Raw genomic sequence first — 22,352 nt, forward strand, 5'->3', positions numbered from 1 at the left:
ATGTAACATTCCAAATACGATCAGATGTCTCTGCAATCACAGCCTCTAGGCAGGGGGAGTTGAGGAAGTTACATGACCCCATAAAAAGGTGGGTGCAACAGCACAACTAAAATTTCCAGCAATCCTGAAAGTAATGCATAATAACAGAATGCAATTATTTTGACTAGTCGAAGATGCTGAGCACTTTCTGCATTCTATATCAGTGGGTGACGAGGGAACAGGAACAAAAAAAGAAGTTAACTCCAGGGGCACAACATTTTTGCAATCTAGTATTAAGCTCCTGACTTAAGGGGAGGAGCCCCATAGGCCAAGCTAGAGGCCACGGAAGAGAAAAGGGGGGGGGGGGTTCTCCAGGCAAGGGATCACTAGGGGGGGCACAGGGTGGGGAAAAGAAGGAAAACATCAAAAATATGTCCAAATTGCCAGAGTAGAATGTTTCAATCAGAGAAGACATCAGAAAGATGCCCAATCCACTAGAAAATCTGAATTTTAGGTTATAGGTTCTTTCTTGGAACCAGAATGGCGTGAGAACAAAATATAGGATGGAGAAATTTTCCAATATTTGAAAGATACTTCGGAACAGATTCTTATACTACAAGAGACCCATCTATCAGAAAGTAAGTTAAAATCCTTATGTAAACCCAGAAAGTGGATTCAAGATGCGATCTGTACAACACAACAACTTTCAACCAAGGGAGTTGCAATAATTATTTTAAAAAACTCAGCTATCTCACTAGAGTCTAGTACGGTGGATAAGATGGGGAAATGGGCTACAGCTAAAATAAAATCCTCTGCATTTAAGTTCACAGTAGCAAGATACTATGGCCCAAATACAGATGACCCTGCTCCCTTCAAGAATCTACTTTCTGAATTGTTAAATTATACAGATCAGTTAATACTGGCTGGAGATTTTAATGTGGTCCTGTACCAGACACTGGATAAATCAAAGAAAAGTAGAGCAATTCAAAATCTAATAATGAGTGCACTGATTAAAAAGGCAATGAAACAGTTAACCTGGTATGATGTTTGGAGGAGTAAAATGGGCAATAGAAGAGGTTACACCTTCCATAATAAAAAAATATGGTTGTAAGTCTAGATTAGACTATTTCCTGTTGAGCACAGTCTTAAAGGAATGGGTTTAGGATATTAACCATGTGGGGGAACATCTCTTTGACCATTCAGCAGTGACATTATCACTCAAGGTGTCAGGTAAATCGATCCTCCAGAGAGGGACACAGGAGCATGCCAATCTTCTTTAATTGAGAAGTTAAAGCTCGAATCAAAAGCCTTTTTTCAAACAAATGTAGGTACTGTTCCGATTCAAGTGGTCTGGAATGCATACAAAGCTTTTTTAAGGGGACTAATAACTTCTCTACAAATTCATAGGCACAAAAAGCATAGTGCCCAAGTTGAGGGGATAGAGAAGGAAATACAAGAAACTGAGTATTACCTCACCAATCATGAGAGTAGCTCCCCGGATGCGGATATGTCTGCAAAGCTACAGTCTCTTAAATCAGACTTGGCGTGTGTGCTTGATTCAAGGTTGAAAAAGAGGTGACAAGCCAGTAAATTAGCTCATTTTGAATATGGGGAGAGCTGTGGAAAGCTCCTGGCATGGAAGATCAAACAAGACCTGGCCAGAGGGACCATTAATGAGTTGAACTCAGTTGTCACAGGGAATTTACTTAAGACCCCAGCTGAAATTGAAAAGGCCTTTCAGTTACATTTTGAGGAAGTCTTTCGCGAAGACTTAATTGTCCAGGAAAGGGAAATCAGAAGTTGGCTAGGTTAGGTCCCCCAGAACAGGATTGCTGAGGACAAATCTCACAATATGGACATGCTGATCGCAAGTGCTGAGATCAGAAAAGCCACAGCATCTAGAGAAACTGGGAAATCTGCATGCCCAGATGGGCTACCTGCAGAACTATACAAAGCTATAAGTGAAGTACTTATTCCTTTTATGACAACATTATTTTCTCAAATTTTTGAGGAGGGGAGGATATACCATCTTCTTGGAATGAAGCAAGAGTAGTGTTGATCCTTAAACCCTCACATTCACCACGCTCATGTAACTCTTACCGGCCTATCTCTCTTCTCAATATTGATTATAAGATCTTTGCAAAAATATTGGGAGAGAGGTTGGACGGAGTGATAGAGGGCCTACTCCACAGGGATCAAAAGGGATTTGTTTGGGGGAGAGGAATCAGAGATCTCACTTACTATCTGATCTGGGCAATCGAAATAGCAGCTCTACATAAGACTCCTCTGGCCAAAATAACTATAGATGCCACAAAGGCTTTTGATAGAGTAAACATAGCCTACTTAAAATATATATTAAAAGAGAGTAATTTAGGAAAAAACCTTTGTAGGTCAGTTTTCTTGATATATAAAGCCCCTATAGCCAGAATTCTAGTGAATGGGAACCTATCTGCTCCAGTTAAATTCAAGAGAGGCACAAGGCAGTGTTGACCGTTATCTCCATTGCTTTTTAACATATACATTGAGCCGTTGGCTGAAAAGGTTAGACAACATCCAGGTATACCTCCTTCTAAATTTAGGAACTGGAAAGGAAGGTGGCGTTATATGCAGATGACTTAATGGTATTTTCATCAGACTTGAAGGTTACAATCCCGTTAATTTACAAAGGAGCACAGAACTTTGGGGTTGGTTTCGGGATATGAAATAAACGCAGCTTAAACTGAATGTATTGCATGGAATCTAGGCGCTTGCGCTTATCCAACAAAAAAAGTGATGAGGTACCTGGGAATACTGATTACCAAAAATATCGATAAGATTGCAGAAACAAACCTTCAGAAAATCAGAAAAGAAATACATAACTCTTTAACGGGCTAGGCTTACTTACCTCTGACTCTAATTGGTAGAGTCAATTTAATAAAAAATATGTTGTTGCCTAAAATAATATTTCCATTACAAAATATCCCACTAGCATTTAATGAAAAAAAGTCTGAAAAATCTGCAATCAAAATAAGTACCTTCATCTGGGGCCCGAAAGGTGTCAGAATATCGTGGAAGAAGCTGTGCAGAAAGACAAATAAAGGCGGCTTATGCCTCCCAGATCTAGTTCTGTATGTAAGAGTTTTTTCATTAAAGGCAGGGAAAAGGCTCATGGACTTACCAGATGGCTCAGACATTGGCATAATGTTTAATGAAACCCTGCTAGATTTTTTTTTTAAGTTTGAAAAGCTTTATTGAGTTGAAGAAAACAATGTAAAACAACAGTACAATAGCACAAATAAAGAGCAGTAGGAATTAAAATAATTGTGGAGAGTAATGTGCCAATAAACAAGAAAGGCCCCAAAAGGGGAAAACGCTATACAAAGAAAAAATGCTTTTATAACTTTTCATTTTGTGGGGAAGGAAGAGAGAAAGAAAGAGGGAAGAAAGGGAAAAAAAAGGGGGATGGAAGGGGAACAGCAATAGAAAAATATATGGTAAGAGAAATAAAGAGGTATGAAATACAGAGAAGTTCACGGTAATAATAATAACAGTAATACTAAATATAACAATAACATGTGATCAAGAGGCACTTTTAGATTAAAAAGTCCGTTAAAGGGGACCAAAGTAAATCACGTTTTATCAACAATGGAATAGAAGAAGCACATGCACGATCTAGTCTATGATGATGGCAGAGCAAATTCCACCAAGCATTATAAACCACGTTTGTAGTGTCTTTCCAATTAGTTGTTATAATTTGAAAAGCGATAGCTATGCAAAGATCAATAAATTTACGAGTATGGAGTGGGACATCCCAAACTGGGGCCAAACCACCCAGGAATACTGAAGAAATAACAAAGGGAACATTAGTAGATAAAATCTTATTAAGTGTAGACCAAATGTGGGACCACATAAGTTGGACCTTAGGACAAAGAAAAAACATGTGAACAAAAAACCCTGCTAGATTTTGAGAGAGGAAATCAGGGCTTCCTATGTAAATATGGAGACCCAAGATTTTTCAAGAAAGTTTGTCTAAAGATACTAAATGGGTTAGTTGGTACTTGGGTTAAAATCAAGAAGGCCTTAAAGATTAGCTATTTTAGCGCTATTGTTCCTATTTGGAATTCCCCAGGCTCACTAGGGTGGACCATAAATTCTTTGGCAACTCCCTTAGTAAAGGCAGGACTCCTGCATTGGGAATAGCTGATCAAGCCATCTGGACTGATTTGGGCATGTCCAATGAACTGTAAAAGACACTGGGGAGGAAAATCACAAAGAAAGAATGAGGTGTCGACCCTCTACTGGCTACTGCTTGATCTGGCAGAGATAGAATTTAAACTACAGACAGAGCTGTGGGGAGAGAACTTGCCTGGCAGTCATATTGGTGATTTATGGCAAGTATCTCATGACATTTTGTATACTACAGTGCAACCTGTAAATGTAGGAAGAAATCATATCTTTTGTGTTCACAGGGTGTACCGGTTTCCCTTTAACACCATGGCTGCTAGGCGTTTTCCCCCTCCTGTGCTTATTTGTGAGCTTTCCCATTATACATGACGAGCTCAGCTCGTCATCAGCACAGCTCAACTGTGCATCATGATGAGCTGAGCTCGTCATGAGCATCGAAAGGGTTAAGCTCTCAAAATTTTTGAAAGGTCCAGGGCCAAAGTGTCCAAAGTTTCTCCAGATCAATGCAGCTGATGTCCATAAGTTTTTAACTTGTCCAAAGTTACATCATTTTTGGGCAGAAGGAAATACAGGTATTGAAGGCATTTTTGGTGTAAGCACCCAGGTAAGCATAACCTTGGTCATCTTTGGCTTGCTTCCAGGTTATGAGTTTATGTCTAGGTGGGAAAACAAGTTATGTTTATATATGATTTTACTTGCACAAAGGGAAAACTGCAAAAGGTGGATCAAGGACACTCCTCCAACTTTTGTAGATTGGGTGATCTCCATTAAATACACGATGACGTTGGAAAGAGTTAAATTAGAGAGAGATAAAAATGATAAGACAATGTTTGGGGTTCCATGTGAGGAATGGTTGGGCACTCTCTGATTAATAGGATGAATCAGTCAGATGATTAAGCCTTTACACTTTACTTACTTCATCTCTCTGATTTCTCTGAGGTGCCTGTGTGATACAGAACAAGCTAGTAGAGAGGCTCTGTGTAAAGCATATCCATGTAGATACAGAGATCTCTAGTCAGTGCCAACTGATAGGGGGCCACAGGAGTTAATTGAATAGCTTTGAATGTATCTGATGGCGAGTGAGGACAAAAAAAAAAACCAACAGTATTCTCTGTGAATCAACCACACCGCAAAGTAGCAAACCATACACATATGCTGATAGTGGGAAACTAGCCAGAAGAGCATCTATGTACAATATCATCAAGCACACAACTTAAAAGGAAGATATGCATGTACTGAATGTGGTATAAGAATATTTTTCACTGACAACAGGGAGTTCAAAGGACACAAGCTCTCCCCAATCTGGCTAACCAATATGTTGGATTTTTTGGAGAAGACTTGTTTTTAACCAGAGAACAGTGCATTTCTTAATAATATTATGGCTTGGAAATGCTACATTTATGACATTTTCATGATTTAGCAGAGTACAGGAAAAACATGATATTCTTTTACTTGTTTAATACTTAGAGAAACGGTCTTAGATGTACCTCCACCTGCAGCAAAGAGAGCATTAAGGGACTCATTCACAACAAATTGATGCAAATCGGCTGCACTGCACTGCGCCATAAGGAAAGTGCAGGGATGCCTCATATTACAGTAATAGGATGCATCCCTGTCCTTTCCTTTGCACTGGCACTGTTAAGACAGCCTTGTTCTGCCAATACAGACACCCTGGCTCAATGGGACATGGGTAGCTGTATTTAAATCATGTTGCTTTTGTATAGGAAGGAGCATCTTCCTTCACAGAAAAAAATCATTGCATGTACCCGTTAGAGGCTCAAGGTTTTTATGCATCCCCAGATTTTTGTCATGTTGTAAATCTGGGAATGTGTTAAACACCATGGGCTTTGAGTGAGAACACACACAGCAGTGCCATGGCACCACTCCCTGATGCAGTGTGAGGCAACAGCAGTGACTTGCGCTGCATTGCCTCTTACCATATATACTATCTACAAAGCCATTAAAAGCCACACAGGGTGGCTTTCCGTGCTATCATAGCAATGGGCCAGCACTGTGCACCTCTGGAGCATCACGAAAGTGACACACCGGCCATGGAAATCTTCCACAAGTGGCTTGTAAAAAAAAACCTAAACATTTTAGATCTTACAACCAAAATGGTGGAAGGTTACTTGTGAAACTACTCAATTTACCAAGCACACAGAAAATAACTTGTTCCTTCCACACCAGAGTCTTCCCCCAGGACTTAACTTGTCAGTTTGGCCAACAGGCAATACCTTCAAGTTGAAGCATTTCTTTGGACACAAGGCAAATGGCTTCTCATTAGGTTTAGTGTAAGGGGTATTCTAACAAACTCTTGACCAGAGTATTGAAATTATTTTGGTTTCGACCTAGCTAATTATTCTTCACTCTCAAAGAACAAAACCAGACACTGGATGCATTAATGTGTTTCCACAGTTAGCAAACACAAAAACAAGGTCACTAAAACCATTGAAAATAGTAACATGGACTCTTACCACAGTAAATGCAAATAAAGAAGGAGGAGAGGAGATAAAGAAAAAGGAAAAAGAGAGAAATTTGTAGCAAAAGATGGAGAAAAGGAAGAAGAGATATTGTGGAAAAACAAAGAAAAAGTTCAAGTTGAGGAGACGGGTAGTGCAAAGAAAAAGGTAAACTATACAAATCTGATTTAATTTTATGATGTAATCACAATGATGAAACAGTAGATATTCTATGTTTGTCACAGATAAAATTCCAGCATCTGAACTCATATAACGTAGAAGCATCTTTCCAACAGGAGAGCAATAACAAGATCTAATAACAAGGGTTTAGGTGAAAAATGCTCAAAGTCCGGTGACATAGATCCAAGGAAAAAATATTGAATTGTTACAGGAATGTTACGTTTAAATATGTTTAAACATTTAGACCAAATACATTTTCAAAACTTAAATACATGAGAACAATAAAAAAGTACATGCATTAATGTAACATTGGAAGTAGAGCATGACCAAACATAATGGGGAAGCAGACGAATCAAACTTTAAAATAGATTCACGGGTTGTAATGACTCCATTAAAAATCTTAGATAGTGATTGGATAATACAAGCCTCAGCAGAGGTATTAAAAACTTTGAGCCACAATTTATTCCAGAAATTAATAGAAAATGATAAAGCAAGATCAGTTTCCCATACTAGTTCAATCAGACTTTTTGTGCATCCATAATTTGACATCATAAATATGTTGTATATGTATGCAGGTTTGGGAGTGGAGTCATGTTGAAAGGTATCAATAGGTGTTTATGGCAGGGGTGAAACTAATATTGGTTGAAGATTATGAGTAATGAGGAAGGTAAGAATAGCAGAAGAAATCAAACTATATTCTTTGGAGAAAGTAATAGGAAAAATATATTCTATTTGCAACTGTGTAAATGAAATAATAGAATCCCACCTTATCAGTTGATGAACACAAATAATATGCTTTTCTTCCCAATGTTTGAAATAGAAAAATTTATATCTAAATTTTAGAAACGTATTTTACAATTGTGAGGAAGATAAAAAGCGTTGTTGAAAATCATATTGAGTTGTACATACATACGAGTTTGGCCACACCACCAAATCCACGTAAAAACTTCCCCCATAATATGACTTTTTTAGTCACTGCTGAGCGGTTCCTTTGGTGTTCCCACAGTGGTGCCTAGAAATATAAAATAGGTACCCCAATACGAACATCAAGGGAAGTTCCAGCACAGCATCGACTATGAAGTCCATGTCATGCTGGAACTGAGGATACATGCACTAAGGGGGGCACATGTTGTGCCCCCCTGTTTGCATCCACATGGAGTCAGGCACAAGGGGGCCATGTGGGCCTCCTTTTTCTTTTTACTGCTACTGTTTTTATGGAGGAAAGACTTCCATGAAATCAGTGGCAGAGAGGATAGTAGTAATATGCTTGACAGGACCGCGTCAGTCCTGCCAAGCGTATTACTGCCTCAAGTCAGCCACGCAACAGCCAGGGAAAGACAGTTCCCTGGAGGAGTCACCAGTCCCAAGGCAGCTCGACCTCCAAGGTTGTAATGTGGCGGTCGGAAGACCGCCACTGCTGCCTCACCACAAGTCTGGCAGTCTGCGAACCGACAAACCTATATTTAGGCCCATAGTGTAGAACATATTGGGAATATTTTAAAGTAGGGTGTTTGGAAATAAAAGTACCATTAGACACGTGGATTACATCTTTGGAAGAAAAATCGATAAAAAAAGACCGTTCATGTATAATCCAACTTGGTAGGGGTGAACCATGAAAATCACGAATTAAGGGAAAAAAGTGTGTAATTAAAAGAGCAGAGTAATACAGTTTAAAATCTGGGAAACAAACACCATCTTCATTCTTTGGACATTGTAATTTAGATAAAACGATGCGTAGATGTTTGTTATTCCAGAGACATTTTGTACAAATGGAGTTAATTTGTTAGATATAATAATTGGGAATCTTAAATGGTAACATGCATATGTGTAAAGAATATGTGGTGCAATTATAATTCTAAGAATATCTAATTTACCCCGAAATAATAAATGTAAAGGGGACCATGGTGAAAGTGATGTTTGCAGTTTAAGTTATAAAACATCACAATTATGTTTGCTAAAAGTGGAAACAGATGGTGAAAACCAAACACCATGAAATGTAATTCTCGAGGGGCACCAAGTAAAGCTAGTATTTGCAAATATGTATTGACAATATGAATTTAATGGTAACATTGTTTTAGAAAAATTTAGTCCATAACATGAAATGCTAGAATATGTATGAATCTCTTGCAAAAAGGGATCCAATGAGGACAAAGGATTTGACATACAAATGAGAAAGACATAAGCATATGCTCAACGTTTAGTCTCAGGGGAGTTGTGCTTAAATTCAGAGATACCTGAATTAAAATGAATACGCTCAAGGAAGGGCTTAAGACAAAGAATAAATAATGAAGGTGAACGGGCACACCATTGTATAGTACCTCTATGTAAACTGAAGTACGGAGAGAAATAGTCATTAACAAAAACAGTAGCACAGGGGTTTGAATATAATAATTTTGTAAAAGAAATACAAGTAGGACCAAAGCCAAACTGTTGGAGAGTGTTAAACATAATATGCCAAAGAAATGTCAGAGGTCACGGCGGTGTTAGTGAGTTCAAATATACCTGTAGGTGGAGGGGGCCGAGGTTATGGTTTTATCAATGGTGCTCACTTCAGATGCAGACTCAGATTGTAGGATCAAATCTATAATCTCCTCCATGGTAGTTGCTGGTGGTTCCACCGGTGCCTGTAGCCTCATTCATCTTGCTAATTTTTTATAAATTGGGAAATGAAGGTCGTACCATCTCTTTCGTGATCCATCAATTGTACAATGAGTTACTTCAGTCTATCTTGGATAGTTTACCATTTTATACATGTATTGGCCTCAGGTAGAATCAGAGAAATGTATTTAGAACAAAGTATTATTATGGGCAACATATTCTTTACGGAAGTTTCGTTTTCTGCATGCTTACACTTTTTTAACCTTCCTCCCTCTGTATATCCTGACTAGCGATGATGATGTTGTCGCCTATGCTTCCTTTTTTTCTCAAGTGCTCTCTGCTTGGCTCCTCTGAGCATCTGGTAGATAACATCCTACTTATGATATCATTAGCTACTGCCCGAGCGACATTCAGAGTTTGTGAATGTATCCAAATCATGATTAGCAATTCACTGTTTTAAAACATGCAGTTACTAACAAATCCCTACATCAGAGAGGCACTGAATGAATGATTGATTTGTAACGGTGACTAGGAGCTGGTAATCAACCTTTACTACAAATTTTTCATTCCGAATTCTATTATCACCATACTTCACTCCGCAAATGCATTCATTACGAATACTTTCACTCTGCATATACATTTATTCAGCAAACTTAATGCCCGCAATAGTATTACTCCGCATTTGTTTCTAGATATGAAATCTCACACAGATTTTGTAAGAAAAGGAGCAGCATCAAAGGGTGCAGGATGAAGAGAAAATATTCTGCAAATATAATGCCAGACATACTATTACTTTGCATGTGACTCTAGTTATGGAATATGGCACAGATTTGGTAAGAAAAAGAGCAGCATCCGAAGGGTGCAGGAGAGAACTTAATTTTGTGGATATCGTGGAAAGACAGGGAAAGAGTGCAGCAGATTGGGAAACTGATAAATCCGATGGTGCAGGGGGATTGTGTACGGAGGTATTAAACATTACTTCAACGGGCATAGAAAGAAAAAAGAATCGTCGATGTTAAACCTGCAGCAGATTGGGAAACTGATAAATACGATAGTGCAGGGGGACTGTTAGCTTCAAAACTTACCTCATTAACGTTTTTATGTTGCTTTAATGATGTTGTAGTCTAAGTAGTTTAGGATTCTTCAAACTTTTCAAAATGGTTTTCTGTTAATTTGTAAATGAAATTAATGTTATGTCAAGTTCTTTCTAGTAAATCAGATGTATATAGTCAAACATTTTTATTTTCATAGTTATGTGAAAAAAACATCATTTTGCAGCTGTTTCTCTTCTGAAAACAATTTTTATTATGGTAACATACAGTTTTTTGGGGGTTTTCAAAATATATTTCTGGAGGGATTCTTTACTTGCAATTTATTTTCAAGACATTCATTTACATATATTTTTAAAATAAATATTATTTTCAACGAGGGATAGTTTGTTTATTTTCTATAACCATTTTTTTAATATTAGCTTATTTTTAAGAGAGATATCTTTTATTAACATAATTAAAAATTAATACCTGTTTCCAAAGAAATAAGCGTTGCTCACTTATTTCAAAAGAGATGATGAATGTGTCTTGAAACAGTTAAAATTCATCTAAAAAATTTAATTATGATACTTTTCTTAATAATCTACTTTTTGAAAATTATGATTTGAAGTTAAATACATTATTAGTCAATATAAATGTATTTACTTATTATGTAAAATGTATTGTTGTTCTTGCTCTTCTTACTTAAAAATAATTCATGATGGGTAACTTATTGAGGAATTCCGTTTTAAAATATTAATACCTTACTATATCTTTTAAGTAACATTTCCTTTCATATTGTCTAATTTAAAAATCAATTAATTTAAAAAAAACATTTTAATAATTGATTTGTTTGTAAAACATGATTACATTGATTATCAGGCTAATAATTTTTAAATCTGCACTTACTTTTGTCAGTAGATGGCAGTGTCTTTCCACAAATGTTTCACTTTTGCCTCCTGACGAGAGAGCACGTCCTGTCAGTCTGGTAGCTTGTGTGTAATGAACTCGAAATGGTGGGCGGCGTAATTTATATGTTTTTCATTCTTTAACAGTTTTTAATTTATAAATATGTTTTTTGAACCCTAGACATTTTTTAATCATTTTCTGACTAAACTTATAATTTAAATTTGAGTTTACTTAAAGTACATTATAACTATATATCTTTCTGGTTTCTGCTCGCCATTTTGTCATCCTAGTATGACATCAATATTAACGGAAATAGTAGAAGGACTCATTTTTTGTCTACTGTGTTCGTTTTATTGTCTTACACGTTTTTTGAATGTTAATACTTTTTGTTAATAAAACTGTATTTTTAATGTAATTTAATATGAAATGTTTAATCAATTTTTAAAATGTAATTTTTTTAAAGTATATTTTGATTTAAAATTAATTTTTAGATATTTATTCTCGAGAAATATTTATTAAAGAAAATCTATGCCACTTGCAAACACAAATTTCTTTTCAGTTTTGTTTATTCAAAATATAATAAAAAGATATGATGACTGCTATCCAAGATCAGTCTTATTACTTTACTTTTAAGAATTATTTTGGTTAATGTATTCATCAATTTAAATATTTCTTGAATTTAAAAAAAATTACTTATCCTCCCATAATCCCTTTTTCCCACTATCCCGTCCCAGTATTCGAGTACTTTTTAAATTACTTACCCACCCAAACCCCTATTTTCCCATTATCCCGTCCCAGTACTCGAGTACCTTTTAAATTACTTACCCACCGAAAAACCCTATTTTTCCCACTATCCCATGCCAGTACTCGAGTACTTTTTAAATTACCAACCGAAAACCCCTATTTTTCCCACTATCCTATCCCAGTACTCTTGTACTTTTTAAATTACTTACCCACCCAAAACCCCTATTTTGCCCACTATCCCTTCCCAGTACTCGAGTACTTTTTAAATTACATACCCACCCAAACCCCTATTTTCCCATTATCCCATCCCAGTACTTGAGTACCTTTTAAATTACTTACCCATCGAAAACCCCTATTTTTCCCACTATCCCACTCCAGTACTCGAGTACTTTTTAAATTACTTACCCACCGAAAACCCCTATTTTTTGCACTATCCTGTCCCAGTACTCTTGTACCTTTTAAATTACTTACCCACCGAAAAACCCTATTTTTCCCACTATCCCATCCCAGTACTCGAGTACTTTTTAAATTACCAACCGAAAACCCCTATTTTTCCCACAATCCCATCCCAGTACTCTTGTACTTTTTAAATTACTTGCCCACCCAAACCCCCTATTTTCCCCACTATCCCGTCTTAGTACTCGAGTACTTTTTAAATTACTTACCCACCCAAAACCCCTATTTTGCCCACTATCCCGTCCCAGTACTCGAATACTTTTTAAATTACATACCCACCCAAACCCCTATTTTCCCATTATCCCATCCCAGTACTTGAGTACCTTTTAAATTACTTACCCATCGAAAACCCCTATTTTTCCCACTATCCCACCCCAGTACTCGAGTACTTTTTAAATTACTTACCCACCGAAAACCCCTATTTTACGCACTATCCTGTCCCGGTACTCTTGTACTTTTTAAATTACTTACCCACCCAAAACCCCTATTTTTCCCACTATCCCGTCCTAGTACTCGAGTACTTTTTAAATAACTTACCCACCCAAAACCCCTATTTTTCCCACTATCCCATCCCAGTACTCTTGTACTTTTTAAATTACTTGCCCACCCAAACCCCCTATTTTCCCCACTATCCCGTCCTAGTACTCGAGTACTTTTTAAATTACTTACCAACCGAAACCCCTATTTTTCCCACTATCCCACTCCAGTACTCGAGTACTTTTTAAATTACTTGCCCACCCAAACCCCCTATTTTCCCCACTATCCCGTCCTAGTACTCGAGTACTTTTTAAATTACTTACCCACCCAAAACCCCTATTTTGCCCACTATCCCGTCCCAGTACTCGAGTACTTTTTAAATTACATACCCACCCAAACCCCTATTTTCCCATTATCCCATCCCAGTACTTGAGTACCTTTTAAATTACTTACCCATCGAAAACCCCTATTTTTCCCACTATCCCACCCCAGTACTCGAGTACTTTTTAAATTACTTACCCACCCAAACCCCTATTTTCCCATTATCCCATCCCAGTACTCTTGTACTTTTTAAATTACTTACCCACCCAAAACCCCTATTTTCCCTACTATCCCGTCCTAGTACTCGAGTACTTTTTAAATAACTTACCCACCCAAAACCCCTATTTTTCCCACTATCCCATCCCAGTACTCTTGTACTTTTTAAATTACTTGCCCACCCAAACTCCCTATTTTTCCCACTATCCCTCCTAGTACTCGAGTACTTTTTAAATTACTTACCCACCCAAAACCCCTATTTTGCCCACTATCCCATCCCAGTACTCGACTACTTTTTTAATTACTTACTTACCCAAACCCCTATTTTCCCATTATCCCGTCCCAGTACTTGAGTACCTTTTAAATTACTTACCCACCGAAAACACCTATTTTCCCCACTATCCCATCCCAGTACTCAAGTACTTTTTAAATTACTTACCAACCGAAAACCCCTATTTTTCCCACTATCATGTCCTAGTACTCTTGTACTTTTTAAATTACTTTCCCACCCAAACTCCCTATTTTTCCCACAATACCGTCCTAGTACTCGAGTACTTTTTAAATTACTTACCCACCCAAATCCCCTATTTTTCCCACTATCCTGTCCCAGTACTCGAGTACTTTTTAAATTACTTACCCACCCAAACCCCTTTTTTCCCATTATCCCGTCCCAGTACTCGAGTACTTTTTTAATTACTTACCCACCGAAAAATTCCTATTTTTCCCACTATACTGTCCCAGTGCTTAGTACTTTTTAAATTACTTACCCACCCAAAACCCCTATTTTTCCCACTATCCTGTCCTACTACTCGAGTACTTTTTAAATTACTAACCAACCCAAAAGCCCTATTTTTCCCACTATCCCATCCCAGTACTCTTGTACTTTTTAAATTACTTGCCCACCCAAACCCCCTATTTTCCCCACTATCCCGTCCTAGTACTCGAGTACTTTTTAAATTACTTACCCAAAACCCCTATTTTGCCCACTATCCCGTCCCAGTACTCGAGTACTTTTTAAATTACATACCCACCCAAACCCCTATTTTCACATTATCCCATCCCAGTACTTGAGTACCTTTTAAATTACTTACCCATCGAGAACCCCTATTTTTCCCACTATCCCACCCCAGTACTCGAGTACTTTTTAAATTACTTACCCACCAAAAACCCCTATTTTACGCACTATCCTGTCCCGGTACTCTTGTACTTTTTAAATTAAATTGGCAAAGTAGAGCCAATCAATATTTGTGTTACTTTTACTGCTACAAACAAATCTTTGCACTGAAACTAAATCATTTGTAAAGACTTTGCACCGGTTGGTTCCATTTTGTGTGGCTTAGACCCGGCACAAAGTCTTGATGAATCTGTCACAATGTATGCAGAATAGTCGGGTGTAGACAAAAATATGATTTTCTTTGTAAGTTTTTCTTTATCATTAAAGGAGATAGCTAGAGAGTTTGAAAGCCATTGTGCACTGACTTGGTATCAAAAGATTGGACAACGATGTTTTACCAGAGTTTCTTTCCGAGGCTTAGAAAGTGCTGTGACACCTCTGACTCCTCCACTTTTCCCAGTTTCCTATGATCTGACCGAACAAGAGGAGCAGCAGAGACTTCATTGAGACAAAAAAACTGGACAGTATGTGTGTGCTACAGCTTCCACTCTCATCAGAGAAGAATGTGGGAAGGGACACACAGAAGGTTATGTTGAATTTACAACAGATGCTATTGTTTGGTGTTGCGCAGGGATACAAAGTGGTTGGTGAACGTGTCTGGAAACCAGTCTTCTTTTTTTTTTCAGCGACATGTGAAGAAGAGTAACAGCAGAAAACAGACATTTTTTGTTGAGGCAAAAGCGAGATGTAAGCCTAGTAGTACACACATATCCAATGGTTCATGATCCCCAGTGCCTATTTTTTAACAAACATTGGTGTCGGGCCCAAATTTTCCTTAAGGACTCACCATCGGGTTGTGGAGTGCTAGGGTTGCTGAATCCCACACAGCCTAGTTTTGATTGCACATCATGACCTTTTCTTCCACTACCTTCACTCTTGCAGGATCTTCTTAATCCATGCTTTGTCAGTGATTCATACCCCATTTGTCACAGTTTTTCTAGCTTTCTCTACTCCTTCTTTCTCACTTTCCTGCCTGTCTTTCTCCAGCGTTAGTCCAAAGATTTTGATGAAAAATAGGGGCGTATTTACAAAGACTTGGAAAGGGGCAATGACTTTAGTCATTTTGCTGCATTTTCCTAAGTCAATTCGAAAGGGCAGGCATGCACCACATTTACAAGATACAGTGCATTCTTGTCCTTTCTGCTTGTGCCTGTGCACAATTTGAAGCTGATTGCTAATGCAGGCACCCTTGCAACATTGTGCAAGGATGTCTGTGTTGTTGGCAGGATTGTTTTTGTGCAGGAGGGGCACCTTTGTGCACAAAATTAATCACAAGAGGTGTTTTCCTAGTTCCATATGTGCTGCAGAATGAATTACATGTGGAAAGAGGGAAAAACGAGGAGAAATGTAAACATTTATCCTTATTACGCCTGCTCACGGGAGTCACAAGGTTCTGGCACTGCCCCAGGTTTACAAGATATTTTAAATCTGGTGCAGCATCAATGTCCATGGGTGTTGCATGGGAACACCCACAGCAACACCCAAGGAGCACCTCTTTGACTTGTGTTGCTTTGCCTTTCTCCATATAATCAAGGCCATGCAAAGCAATGCATTATGGCTTTATATGGCCGTGTAGCTATTGCTAAGACCCGAGCACCACATGGACATAATGAAAAGAGACATTCCGGTGGTGCACAGGGCTTGTAAATAAGTCCCTAAGTCTTCGTACTCCGAAGTAGGTCTTGAGCCAATCACACAATTTAAGCACTCATCATGAAATCCATCTCCAACATTTTGATGCCTTGAAAAATAATCATATCTAATGAATTAAAAACTCTGAAATAGGTGCCTTGAACTGGGTCAAACTCATCATAAAATCCATCTCTAACATCTTGATGCCTTGAAAAAGAATCATATCTAATGAATGAAGAACTCTGAAATAGGTGCCTTGAACTGGGTCAAACGTAAAGACACAGTTATTGTGTCGAGCGAAAGTGGACTCTACCATACATTTCCTTTGCTTGACCCATTAGAATAGATTTAACAGACATTGTATTGATACAAAAAACCTTTCATTAAAAAGGAAAAACTGCCACGGTGACTATTCAAGGCTACAGAGATGTACGCCTCGAAAACAATCAAACAATGTTTTTTAAAACAGTCTTGTGCTTGAGCCTTGGCAGTTGGTTTATTAGCTTGGTTTGTACATAAAAAGGCTGAAGAGTCTACTATTTTAGAGAGTTTAGAAACAGCAAATGTTACCTTTCAGCCTCAATGCTAGATGTTGCAATTTGTGATACAAGTAGACTGTAAAACAGTAAGCAAAATGTAAGTTCATGGCATCAGACCTCTTGGTCAGGCCTTCGCATCACCCAGGAAAAAGATACTACAATTTTAGCAATATGTTCACTTCATGTGTCTTATTTATGAGAGGCTTGCACCACCAGAGCGTCAATTCTTTTTATGCTCCAGTGACGCAAGCCTCTCAATATTATCTATGGGGAGACGCAAAGCCACTCTGCTTGGGTTATCATGGCCTCATAGATATGGAGTAGGACAAATCAGCGTAAATCACTGCCTTAACTTACTCTGCCTCAATGAGGCATTTATTGGGCATTGCAGTGTGTTTTCCAATGTTACACCCATGGATGTTGACGCTGCCGCCGATTTACTTAATCAAGTAAACCTGGGGAAGCGTGAAAACATTATGCCTCACCAGAGCAGGAGTAATGCGCAAAAATATATATTTATTTCTTCATTCATTCCTCTTTCTATGTGTGCTACATTCAGCAGCACACATAGAAAGAGAAAAAAGCCCCTTTTGATTGTTTTGGGCAATCCAGCCTGCAACTGAGGGTGCCTATGTTTGCAATAGTCAGCAAATTGTGCACCAGCGAGTGAGGAAAGGACAGGAATGCACCTGATTTCATTAATATGGTACATTCCTGCTTTTTCACATTGGCTTAGGGCAGCACAACACAGCAAGAAGACTTGCATCACTGACCTACTGCAATTTCTCATAAATTAGGCCCCCTGTGTTTTACTCAGGGGACAACAAATATATTCATATATTCAATCATACTACTGGCCAGCACTATTTGATGCTTTTGATTACTCAAAGTAGAAAAAATTCTTAATCCCAAATAGCAATAGCTCTTTATTTATTCTATTCCTACCTAATTTACTTTTCACAGAAGAATATTATTTATTTCTAAAATATTATTATGTTTGTTTCATTTTATTTATATTTATATAATTCATACTTCAATATAACATCAAATTGCATTAAAAGTTTTACTAAGTAAAAAATACTTGTTATAGCACAGAACTACATATAGCACAAACGCACCAAACATAATACAATAGTACAGTACAAAAACAACAGACAGATAAATGAAGCAAGGGCACACATGAAAGCTAAACCCTCTCATTCACCTACACATTTCTAAAGACCGAGACGAGCATGCTTTATAATGTTCCTGAGAGAACCTCTACTCAATTTGATATTTCCTTCTCGAAAGGCAAATTGCGTTTTGTTAACCTTGTTTATGGCACATGCAATCCGTATAATATAATAATTTCCTCTTTGAAGGATTAGTGACATAGCTGCTGTTTAGTAAACCCTTTCAGACAGTTCATCCGTTACTGATTGTTTGAGAATGCTAATTTCTTAGTTCATTATTCATTTGGAAGGCCAGTTTGCGGAAACTTGTACATTTACCAGCCCTAGCTATGGAAAGTGCATTGGCATACTTCTGGGCAACAATCCCATAACTGAAATGCTAGCGGTAGCTGACCATAATTTTTCCCAGCGGGAAGACACTACCAAATTTCCATCTGCTTTAACAAATCTTATTTGCATGAGGTGTGGCCCCGACAAATTAGACCCACCTTTATGCAACACTGGCAGTTTGATACTATAATATCAGTGGAGGTAAGGGAAACTCTCATTCTGAAGATTATTTTAGAGGGAACAAAAGGTGGGGGACTCCTGGAGATCTTCAAAGGGATGGGGTTATCTTTCCCTCCCCAGGATAGGGTGGTCTTCAGAAAGACTGTGTGATGGGAGGCAACTCTACACATCTTCTCTCTACCTGGCATTGACATTTACAACTGTTGGATCAATAGACAAGGTGGTCAACTTGATGGTACACATGGCATAGGGCAGAATGCATTGTATTTAAAAAGTAAGACGTGTTCTTAGGTTTTACATGTTCTTACAATGAACAACTCCTATGGTTGTTTTCAGGTTTTAAGGCCTTTGTCCCCCAGTGCTCACCTTTTGGCCCAGTACTCTTAAACATCTATGTGGCACCTCGGGCTCAAGTAATCAGGCCCTGTGGATTAGATGTCATCTCATATGCTGATGACACTCAACTGATCATCTCCATGGGCCCAAACCTGGACTCCACTAAACTGAAGTTCAGAGAGTGCCCGAGAAAAATTGCCTCTTGGGTGTCTCACGACTGCTTACAGCCTAATGGTGACATATCAGAAATAGTGCTGTTTGACAGGGTACATGACTACTGGATGAACAATTGGTGGCCATCTGAATTAGGCACCCCAACCCAAAAGGTGCTAAAAATCCTGGGCATTTTAATCAACAATAGTCTCTCAATGAGGGAGCACGTGCGATCTACATGTTGCACCTGTTTTAGGATAATGTGCAAGTTAAGAAAAGTATTTCAATGGCTGCCTTTTCACACAAGAAAGAATCTATCGCAGGCACTAGTGATGAGCTGCTTACATTATGGAAATGCACTCAAGGCAGCGGCCAATGACTCTCACCTGTCTAGACTTCAGGTTATCCAGAACACAGCAAATGATTAACAAAAGGGACCCCCTCCAAATATACTTTCAGGTGAGAACACAGCAGCCCAACTTTTCCTTAAACTCCCTCCCTGAACACATTCTGTACTCACGCTGTAATCACTGCACTGGCTTCCCATTAGAAAGCGAGTGACTTTCAAACCTCTCTGCCTAGTACAAGAGCTTTGTCAGGGAAAGGACCAATGTATCTCCAAAACAAACTGAGCGTTTACCACTCGAATTCTGAGATCAAAGGATCATAGCACTGAGTTGGCCATTCATTAAGGCCATAGAGGAGATCAGGGTAGCAGTGGATCGAGGAGGCAGGGCAGCCCAGATCTTATTGGATCTGTCCGCTGCATTTGATGCGGTCCATCATGTCATTTTGATGGACCGCCTCAAGGATTGTGGGGCCCTGGGTAAAGCTTGGGATCTTCATAAATCTTTTCTATCGGACAGAGGACAGACTGTATCCTTTGGTAAATTTCAGTCCAAACCCTTTGCACTGCCATGTGGTGTACCACAGGGGTCATCACTGAGTCCCACACTCTTTTATGTGTATGTCTCATCATTGGCTCCTGTTATCAGTGCATTCGGGTTTGGGATCACATCCTACGCTGATGACACACAAATTGTGGTGTCTCTATTACCCGGCCAAAAGTTGGGAATAGATAAACGTTTTCAAGTCTACATGGAATCATTTGGGAGGTGGATGGCAAACAATTGCCTAAAGCTGAATTCAGGTACAACTGAAGTAATGCTGCTTGGGAACAATCTTAACTGCTGGACTCCTAACTGGTGGCCTGCCTCCATGGGGTCACTCTCTACACCCTCTAAAAAGGTGGAACATTTTGGAATAATACTAGATGAGAAACTCTTGTTTGCGGCCCAAGTAAATGCAGTAACTTCAACAAAAGCGCATGTCCCGAGAACTATTTAGAAGATATTGTGGCTTCTACCTTTGAGAGCCGGCAAACAGTGGTTACAGCATTGATCTTGTCGAGGCTAGACTACTGTAACAGCCTCTATCTAAATATACAACAAAAACTCCTGTATAAACTCGAGCTGCTACAAAATGCCTCGGACAGACTTCTTACGGGCACATCCAAGTTCTTCCCCATTTCCAAATAAATAAAAAAATTGCACTGGCTCCCAGTGAGGAAAAGGATGCATTTTACATCTCTTTGCATGGTCTTTAATGCACTTCAAGTCTGGGGAGCAGATGATTTAAGATGCCAGTTTAATGGTATAGATCAACAAGAACTCTTAGATCAATGGGAGCCAAACTGGTCGTAGTCCCACCAACAATAAAAAGCTCAGAGGGGTGGCAGAAGCTTTTCTTCAAGCGCAGCAAAAGCCTGGAATGGCTTGCCATTCCATCTGAGAAATGGTGCCAATCTTCTAGCTTTCAGGAAAGGGTTGAAGACCTCGCTTTTTGATAAATAAACACTCTTTTTTTTCTAGCTCTGCATTAAGAAATAACTAGCGCCAGGACACCTCTCGGTAATTGCACGCTCTAAAAGTTTCCATAACATAACATAACTCTTGCTCTGCTCACATCGTATTTGCACAGTTAGGCAGGGCAGTAGATCCTTTTCTTATCTTAGCCCTCTTCACTGGAACATTCAAAAACAACAGTTGATGGACAGAATGCAGAACAATGTCATACATTCACCCCAGTGCAGAGATCTGGGCCTAAATCCATCTTTTTTTGCTCACCATGCCATTTCAGTTTAAACCTAGCCATATGCAAACCAGTCTTGACCCTGTGCCCCATGGGAACAGTCCAGCCCGAACATTCAAACAAGGTCCTCCCTGGACTGGAAACAAGCATCCTAGGACCGTTTTTGGGCTTTCAGCCCTCATCAGCCAGAATAGCTTGATTCCAGTGGCATGGAGAGCACAGGACTCACGTCTGAGCATACCCTTCCCACTCGGTGTCACATAAACAAAAACAACAGTTGATGGAAAGAATGCAGAACAATGTCATACATTAACCCCAGTACAGATATCTGGGCCTAAATCCATCTTTTTTTGCTCACCATGCCATTTCAGTTTAAACCTAGCCATATGCAAACCAGTCTTGACCCTGTGCCCCATGGGAACAGTCCAGCCCGAACTGCCAAGCCAGGTCCTCCCTGGACTGGAAACAAGCATGATGGATTAAACCCAGATCAGTTGACTGGAAGTGAGTGTTTGATTTGCTCAAACACTCCGTCCATCATCCCCTTTGCTATCTCTTCACTGGAACATGCTTCAACTTCACATTCGAATAGGCTCTGATTTTGCATCTTTCAAGAAGCTGCTTAAAACTTTTCTGCTCAAGAAGCTGCAAAATATCAGGCCTCTTGACCTTTTCCTTTTCCCTCTCATAGGTTGTGACTGTGCCATAGCGCAGGGGTTATTTGTTGCGCTATATTAAGTCTGAAAAATATAACATATCTCTCCCATTGACTAATATTGTGTTACCTTTTTACATTTAATAAATGATAACTTTAGATTAGGATCAGCGAGATATATATTTTTACACTCAAATGAATTGGAATTTCAAACCCTCTTTTCAGTCACAAATCTGAAAATTCCACTTTAAGAAAGATGAAATGTGGTTTTCCCAACCATCTGTGCCTTCTGCCACTGTGAAATGCCCTGATTTGGGGGTTTATGTTTTGCTTCTAGAAAGTAATGCAAAGGAGACCTAGCTGTGGAGAAGTTGGGCCGTCCTGGCAGGAATACTGTGGAGGGGACGTACCAAACCCCACTTACACTTCAAAGGTCTTTGTCTTTTGCATACACAAATAAACTTGACATCAGGTTTGCCCTGCCTTTTATCATCCCCAGATAGTTTGGAGCCTTGAACGGGGAAGAACGTTCCAGAACCAGATGTGGGGTAGGACTGGG

The sequence above is a fragment of the Lissotriton vulgaris genome, chromosome 3_1 (genome assembly GCF_964263255.1).
Source record: "Lissotriton vulgaris chromosome 3_1, aLisVul1.2, whole genome shotgun sequence".
Lineage (NCBI taxonomy): Eukaryota > Metazoa > Chordata > Amphibia > Caudata > Salamandridae > Lissotriton > Lissotriton vulgaris.